Source organism: Abramis brama (genome assembly GCF_963993115.1).
Source record: "Abramis brama genome assembly, chromosome: 1".
Classification (NCBI taxonomy): Eukaryota; Metazoa; Chordata; class Actinopteri; order Cypriniformes; family Leuciscidae; genus Abramis; species Abramis brama.
The window spans coordinates 74401121-74410446 of NC_139963.1; the positions used below are offsets into that span (position 1 = coordinate 74401121).

Here is a 9326-nt window from a genome sequence, read left to right on the forward strand (position 1 = left end):
TGGTTTTGGGTGGTTTGGGTTAGGTTTTATTGGTTTTGGAGGGGTCTGGTCCTGGTTTTGGGTGGTTTGGGTTAGGTTTTATTGGTTTTGGAGGGGTCTGGTCCTGGTTTTGAGTGGGTTTGGGTTAGGTTTGGGTTAGGTTTTAGTGGTTTTGGAGGGGTCTGGTCCTGGCTTTGAGTGGTTTGGGTGGTTTGAAGATATTGATATCTGGCCGAATTAGAATTATAGAATATAGAGTTAGAGTGTCAATATCTCATGACCAACACATAACAGAGACATCAGAGTAGACTCCTTGGAAGCCTCCTTGGTTCTCACCTTTCCAGCGAGTCTACTCTGATGTCTCTGTTATATGTGGGTCATGAGATATTGACACTCTAATTCTTAACCGGAAGTGGCCGTATCTCCTAATTAGAAGTTCTCATTGAATCATGGGAGGTGTTATAAGTTCTGAGAAGCTTTGGCATGGCATGATAAATATCTAAACGCTGTTGCGATCAACGAGTGACAACGTAGAAGCAGCAAAGTCAAAATGAATTAAATGTTTTAGTTGTGGTAGGATCGGAAGTAAAATCCCATTGATTTCTGTTGGAGGACTCATTGCTCGTTGATATTACTGCGCTACCGGAAACGGAAAAGACGCTTCAGACTCAAATATCGAGCGGAAGATTATACGTGGTTGTGAGGTATCTGAAAAAATAGTTCCACTATAGCAAATAACACGGATTGAAATCATACATTTCGCTGATATATTTGTTTTTAATCATCAACGAACACCACTAACCACTCGGTGGGTTGCACAGTTTTGAAAACAAGCGTTAAGGGTTGTTTTAAGGACATGTTTGTGCATGCCCGTAGCCAGCCACTCTGAAGCGGTCAAAGGCGATTCTGAACGAGTCAAAGAGTCGAGACAGGACCCATCGTGTCACACACACACACACACACACACACACACACACACACACACACACACACACACACACTCACACACTCACACACACACACTCTACTAAGGCCCACCAGGTGTGGGATTTGACATGCCAATCACTTTTGGTCAAAAGCTGAATGACAAATTCACAAGACAATGATACAATTTTTTTTTTCTGAAAAGTAGGGCTGCACGATTTGGGGAAAATGTCATATTGCTATTATTGAGGTCAATATTGCGATTGCGATATGCAATTGCGATATAATAAACAAATGGTTTCATGAGTCAACTTGCTTGGTTCTCAAGTAAAATGCACACACAGATTAGTGATAATGCTGAAATGTGTATTTCTCAACTCAAACTAGCAACAACAACTAAATGCACTGTTTTCAAATTAAAATAATATTTTTTTACTAAATTAAATATTGACATCTTTGCAAACTTGTTATTTGTCTCAATAATACAATAGTAAAAAATATATGTCATATTTACCATTGTCCTTACTGTCTAACAGGTAGGCCTAGGACATATACCGATATTGAATAAAGTTATCAAACAGTCTGCACTGCATAAATTATAAATGAAATATAGACTAATCCTTATTAAAGCTAAAAACGTTCTTTAGTCAAGAGCAGTGAGTAATTTTCTCTGTTCTTTTTGTTCTTTGTTAACTTTACTGACAGAAAGCTTTATTGGCTGCTGTCTCTTTAAGAGCAGCCGCTGCGACAGAGACGCTGATCTCACACGCGACTCGTTCTCTCACACCTCGTCACGTTCATCACAAGACTGCTCTTATGTTTTGAAGATACTCGACAAAAAACGGACATTTTGGCATAATTGTGTGTGTTATTGTAAGTTCAAGCACGAAAGAGAACTGTATTCTGACGTGCTGTCTTTCTCTCTCTGTGTGTGTGTGTGTCACAGTCAAACTTTTGTCTTGTCACACATGAATTGTTTAAAAGCATTTGCATGAATAAGAGCAGAATCATATAATGTAATATAAACTTTTTCTTTTTTTTTAATTATTATTATGATTGGTTAATTATCAAGATCGAGGCCAAGCCTTGTGTATACTATTTTTATGTAGCGCACAAAAAAAAAACTCCGATCACGGAGGGCCCCTCTCTGCTCAAGGGCCCCTGGGCACGTGCCCAGATTGCCCATATGGTAGATCCGGCCCTGGCAATCGGCCTTCAAATACGGCCTTCGGAGGATGCAGACTTCACATTGGGACACAGCTCATGTATGGTTGAACTGTGTTGGTATGCGGTTGTGAGATTCTTTATTTGTAGAAAATAGAGTGATTGACAGAGTGAACCAAGCATATAACAAGAAGGAAAGTGTAAAGTTAAGGAACATGAAGCTGGAGTTTGTGAGGGTGAAACACAGATGGAGGAGAAGCAGGTGTGTGTGTGTTTGTGTGCGTGTGTGTGTGTGTGTGTGTGTGATGGATTGTTTCAGAAAATGTTCAAGAACTGCAGAAGATTGAAGGAAACAGTGGAAATGTATCGTGGATCATGAGAAGGAATGACAGCAGAGACTCTCTTGATGATTGTAAGTTGTTTTGTTGTTGTAAAACTCGTTTGTTTGTTTGCAGTTACCGATTGGAAAGTGTTGTTAACTGAATCATTCAGGCAAACGACCTAGAAATCTGAATTAAACTGAATCACAGCAAAAATCTCTAAACGGTCGTTCAAATTTGACAAATGGTCAGTTTTCTTGTCCTTAATGAACAGTAGGGGGCGCAAACGCACACTTTTGACTTTCTCAGTTTGTATAAACCTAACCTTACTTAAGGTTCAGTGTATTTAAACCTAGAAACACCCCTGAATGGAAGTGTAATGTGACAACATGCCCCATTGGTGGGGGTTCATTGCAATATGGACATATGACAGATTAAATCAAAACAATACACAAGACAAACTAAAATACTATTATTAACTTTTTCATATAAAATAATGGCATTTTTTTATAATTAAAAATAAACAAATTTGAGTTTGTCAACAAACACACTACAAAACACAGCTATACAGCGTAGTTCAAAATATAACAATAATTAATAATTTCTGAACATTGATTCTCAATCTTTATTGACCTTTTTCTTATGTTTTCTCATGCAAAATATATAAAAATATAATATGAAATATAAATATGATATTTTATTATATATACAGTATCTAAATTATACTGTATAACAGTCACATATTATCAAGTTAAACCGAACTCTAATTTTTTTGACTGGTTGTGTTGAAGACCTTTTGAGTTTCCGTGTGTTAATGATATAATGGTGTGTGTGTGTGTGTGTGTGTGTGTGTGTGTGTGTGTGTGTGTGTGTGTGTGTGTGTGTGTGTGTTCAAAAAAGACAAGTGGAAAAAAAGACATATCTGAAGGAGACATATCTGACATTTAATTGTGTGACATATACACACTGCAATGTCAAATTTTTGAATATTTTATAGCAATATAATGCGAGCAGACACTGATGTAATTCTCAGACGGACGTCTCTCTGTAGAAGAAACAGCTGATATACAAGCTGAAGCAAGAGGATCATTTCAGCATGAGCTTCTGCATGAAGATTTTCAGACAGAAATCCAGCGGATAAACAGACTATCGACTCATGGAAGAGGCTTGTGAGACGCTAGATTGAGTCTGGCCTGTGTGAAAACACATGAGGGCTTCAGTCTCTAACTTTACTGTAGCTGTGATCATATAGATGAGATTCTGTGCTCTGACCAGATGATGATTCACAATAAACCTCTTTCATATTCACAGGACATTCAACAAATATCTGCTCGTTCACACACACACACATTTAATTCCTCCAAACCCCAGAGAGATGAAATCTTCCCGTCTGCTCCTGATATGATGAGCTCATGATCTGGATCATTGATGTTTATTTGTGAAGGTCTTGTTCTTGTTCACAGAGGCGTAAAGAATCAAACTCAGGTGCTGGTATCTACTCACATTGAGTGATTTTACAGGCTTTGTATTGAAAGAAGTGACCTCAGAATAAGTCACATCATCTGTCTGCTCCTAAACATCAATGCAAACGTGCAGAGTCAAGTTTAACACACACATCAGACATATCTCTCACTATGATATGTAGAATAACACAAAAGCCTTTAGTAAATCATATTATTGAACGTAATGTTTGGTGATTTAGTGGACTCACATTGGCTCTTGCCGCGGGAGGAATGGACATGTTGATCGTCTCATACGTCCCTGTATGTTCATCCTCATCTTTGACCTTCAGAACAAACAGTTAAACTGCATGAGTGACACTTTATTGAGCTTTAAAGACAGTAATCAAATCTAAATCACTGCATTACTGAACTCACCGCAGAGTCGCCAGTCCCTCTTTTATTATCTGAAAACAAGTGCCTCATGAAATATGAGTATTTATGATCAAACACACATGTGCAAAACACAGAATCTTAGCAATAAGATTTTGTTCAATCATTAAAGTGAGAGATAAAAACGTCTCGGTTATGTAACCTCAGCTCCCTGAGATAACGGGAACGAGTATTGCAGTATTACAGTCTCTCAGAGAGCGCAGGTTGAAGAAGGTGCCGGGCTAGTCTGTACTGAGGCCATGACTTGAGTTCACTTTGGTGGTTTATTTAGGACACTACCGCCATGTTGTCCGACCGGACTAAGACATGGTGTTGTATTTGGTCTGGTAGGAATGTTTTGAGGGGGGTTAGGGCTAGGGACGGACAAGTTATGCAGAGCAAAAGGGGCTCGGACTGAGGTCGGCGCCTCCGGAGAGATCATAGTGGGTTGAGCTCCCTCTGGGGTGAACTCCAGCTAGACAGGGAGGATCTGTGCCTGCGGCGCAGTGATCTTCAATTTGTAAAATCTGGCGAAGGTGAAGGCGACGACCAGCCGGCTGCGGCACAGATGTGGCCAATAGACACACCACTGGACCACGGCCATGAAGACGCCTCTGGTGGAGTGTGCTCTGACTCCTATGGGGCATTGAAGGCCCACCGAAGCATAAGCTAACGTGATAGTGTCCACTATCCAGGGGGATAATCTCTGATTCATGACCGGAAACCCACCAAAGCATACAAAGAGCTGCTCTGACTCGCTGAAATGGACAGAGCGCTGTATATATACTCCTAAAGCCCGAACAAGGCAGAGTAAGAGAATCGGGAAAAGCGGACGGCGTAATAACTTTGGCACTTTGGGCACATAGCCATGCCTTGGCTTGAGGACGACCTTGGAGTCGATAGGCCCAAACTAGAGGCAGGAAGCGCTGAAGGAGAGCGCTTTGTACAGTGTATATCTGTCCAACAATTTATTGATCATTTGGTTATTCAGTTTTAAATTCCAGTTATTGTGCGTTTGATGCCAATTCATAGTCCTTGTGATGTGTGTGATCTAACAGTCACACGGTAGCGAGTCATTTAAAAACAGCAAACTCCAGACATTTAAATTCATTTTATGCAAATCCATAGCCCCTTTTCTACAGATCAAGCATTATAACGTTTTACCGGGCATCCTGCCGTAACCGGGCGAGGCGCCCGCGCTGTTTGAATGGAGAATGATTGACAGCTGCAGGGGAGGGAAGACGAGCTTTCCAAACTTTAATTAAATGATGTAAATATACTTCTCCCAAACATTAAGCTATGGAATGGCTTCAGATGACTTTGAATATATTGCAGGAAAACTTAATTAGTGCTTGTCTGTTTCTTTCGGTCCATGACTCCCCCTTGTGCCGTAGGCCTATAAAAGCGCGCAATAATCACGGTTGCCTGAAACAATCGCGGTTAGATCAAATAATCGCGATCAGACGGTTATTTAATTATCGCGACATGCCTACTGATCCCTATGCCGGATATGAGCTGCTTTAATAGGCAGATGCCCCGCCCCCTTCTGCAGGCTCTGAGCCGCGATTGGCTGCCGCAGACACGCCTCTTCGCCATAGATTCATGCAGTTCCCACTGACAAACCTCAGATCGCTGCACTGTTATCGGTGTGCAGTGGCACTACGGTTTTGAGTTAAAGGCTTCAAAATTCTGAGAATAGGCATTTCCCTCATAACTCACCAGCTCTTTTTCTGCAGATCAGCCAGAGAAGAGCAAGAAGGAGAACAGCGACTGCAGCGCCAGACATCACTGTGACTGAAGAAGAGATCGAGCAGAGTCAGAGACGGACAGGGCAGATTGGGGCAATTATAGACAGATAAAACAGTATATACACTGAGGTAAAATATCTATATGGTAACATTCATATTTTCTATAGAATTATGTTAGACGAAGCTGTGAATAACATCATCAGTGGCGTAAAAGCATCATGTACCTCGTGTAGAAGGACTCACTGCTGTCGTTGAATCAGCTGGAGCTGTAAAGGACGAATGTTTGTTCAGATGATTCATACTGTACAAAAGCATCATTATATTTTAACTAGTTAAAACTTTTAACACTGATTCATGAGACTCATTCGTTTTCTCACCTGAATACTTGACAGTGAATCTGACTGAGGTCTCGAGTTGATTTCTGTGAGTAAGCTGACATCTCCACTCTCTGTTGTCATCTTCATTCAGGAGTGTTGTAGTCAGAGTGATGATACAGTGATATTGATCTGATGATGATAATATCTGATATCTGGAGTCTGTCTTCAGATCAACACCAGCCTGATTCACCCACAACAGCTTAACTCCCACAGAACTGACCAAATAATAGCAGGAGTATAGAGAATATGTTTCTGGAACATCATGACTCTAGTCTTCTGGAGGTTGACGGTCAGGGCCCAGGACTGACAGTAATCCTCCAGCAGATCCAGGCTGTCCTGAAGCCCCTCTTTAGTGGGCGACAGGAGAACCAGGTCGTCTGCGTAGAGTAGACACTTGATCTCTGTGTCGTGGAGAGTGAGACCTCGAAAGGTAGCATGTTCTAATGTATTGGCCAATTGGTTGATGTAGATGTTGAAGAGGGTGGGGCTTAAGCTGCAGCCCTGTCTCACTCCGCGCCCCTGGGGGAAAAATTCGGTTCTTTGGTTTCCAATTTTGACAGCGCATTGGCTGGCTGTGTACATCGATTTGATCAAATCATAGAATTTCCCCCCTACTCCACTGTCGATAAGCTTTAGGTATAATCCTTCGTGCCAGATTGAATCAAATGCTTTCTTGAAATCAACGAAACAAGCAAAAATTTGTTCTTTGTTTTGATGTACATATTTGTCAATTAGTGTTTGTAATGTAAAAATGTGATCGGATGTGCGACATTTTGGAAGAAAGCCAATTTGGGATTTACTCAAGGCATTGTGCTTCATAAGGAAGTGTAGAAGTCTGGCGTTTAAGATGCTGCAGAGAACCTTCCCCAGGTTACTGTTCACACAGATGCCTCGGTAGTTGTTGGGGTCTAGTTTGTCTCCGCTCTTGTGGATGGGGCTGATGAGGCCCTTGTTCCAGATCTCAGGGAAGAACCCTACACACAGAACATCATTGAACAGTTTTAGCATGGCCAGTCTGAAGCTTTGGTCTGTGTGTTTCAGCATCTCGTTCAGGATGCCGTCTACACCACAGGCTTTCTTGGACTCAAGGACTCCTAATTTTTCTTCCAATTCTTTCATTGTTATGGGGAAATCTAAAGGGGTCTGATATGCTTTAATTGATCTTTCCAAATTGTCTAGTTTATTAATTATTTCATTTTGATTAGAATTTTGAATTTCAGTTGGGGTGTATAATTCCTGGAAGTGGTTTTTCCACTTCTCCCCGTCTTGGATTGCCAGAACTTCTTGATTCGGTTTGTATAACATTTTCCATTTATCCCAAAATTTGTGTGAGTTTATAGATTTTTCAATTTCTTCAAACTGGTTTTGCAAAAACTGTGCTTTTTTCCGCCGGAGTGTGGCTTTATATTGTTTTAGTGCCTCACAGTAAAGAAGGTGGAGGTCCGGATTATCTGGTTGTCTGTGTTTTTGATTTGATAAATTTCTGAGGTTTTTTCTCAGAGCCTTACAGTCCAAATCAAACCATTTGTCAGTCTCTAAATATGTTTTCTTTGGTTTAACAATTGCCAAATTACTTTTTTGTGCTGTTTTCTAGAATATGTTGTTTAGGTCTTGTACTTCCTGATTGATGCCAAATTGGTTTTTAGGGTATTCCTGTATTTGGAATGAATGTATGAGGGATTGTATTTCTGAGGATTCAACAGCAGTGCTGTAATTACTGGCACTGTCTACACTCTCTATCTCTCTTTACCTCCTCTTACTCTCTACTCTCTCTCTCTCTCTCTCTCTCTCTCTCTCTCTCTCTCTCTCCACTCTCTCTCTCTCTCTCTCTTTACCTCCTCTTACTCTCTACTCTCTCTCTCTCTCTCTCTCCACTCTCTCTCTCTCTCTACACACTCTCTCTCTCTCTCTCTCCACTCTCTCTCTCTCTCTACACTCTCTCTCTCTCTCTCTTTCTACTCTCTCTCTCTCTACACTCTCTATCTCTCTTTACCTCCTCTTACTCTCTACACACTCTCTCTACTCTCTCTCTCTCTCTCTCTCTCTCTCTCTCTCTCTATACTCTCTATCTCTCTATACTCTCTATCTCTCTTTACCTCCTCTTACTCTCTACACACTCTCTCTACTCTCTCTCTCTCTCTCTCTCTCTCTCTATACTCTCTGTTTAATGTTTTTTTAAGCAGTGGAGTAACCCGAGCCTGCTTGAATGCTGTAGGGGAAATGCCAGTATGGAGGGATGAGTTGATGATGTGTGTGAGTGCTGGTAGAAGTGTGGGAGAGACGGTTTGTAGAAGGTGTGAGGGGACGGGGTCTAGAGGGCAGGTGGTAGGATGACTGGAGATTAGGCCCAAACTCGAGGCATGATGCGTCCACTGAAAGAGCAGATCAGACAGATCGCCAACTCTCTGGACCGATGCCAGAACCAGCAGAAGGGCCGTCTTTAAATTCATCAACTGGGTTCAGAGATGATCACGGCTCTGTTGTGATCAAACTGTGAGTTCTCTCACTCAGCAGTAACATGTTTCCAGACCTCAACAGTGAGATCACAGCTGTGAAAACACTCAGGAAATCATGTAATGTCACACTTAGAGCACAGCCCACAGACGCCTCGCTGTAAAGAGAAATCTATTTATTATAAACATTCTCATCATCTGGCAATGGAATTTTGTCAAATATTCCTTTCTTAAAATTAAACTGAACTAAAATAATCATTATTACTATAATTGTAAAATATAACTAAAATAATCGTTAATTACTGCAAGCTGACAGGTAATTAGCAGCTTAAGAGAATAGAGGATTTAATGAGAATGATCTAAAAGAGTAAAACTGTCCTCATTTTCTAGCCTGCACTGTGTTTCACAAACAACAGTCTATTTTAGCCCATTATGGCCCATGTCTGAAGTCACTTTTAGGAATTGAATGGCTTAGATCAGAACTATTTCA

At 41.0% G+C, this 9326-nt stretch overlaps 1 long non-coding RNA gene across 1 annotated transcript; it reads right to left on the reverse strand.

Annotated features, from left to right (window-relative positions):
* Positions 1 to 3330: 3330 nt before the first annotated feature.
* LOC311068173 lies at positions 3331 to 4416 on the reverse strand. The gene is made up of 3 exons (XR_014603347.1): positions 4265 to 4416; positions 4099 to 4173; positions 3331 to 3959 (listed from the first exon to the last, which is right to left on the reverse strand). It is a non-coding gene; the product is annotated as an uncharacterized lncRNA (long non-coding RNA).
* Between the last annotated feature and the right edge of the window lie 4910 nt (positions 4417 to 9326).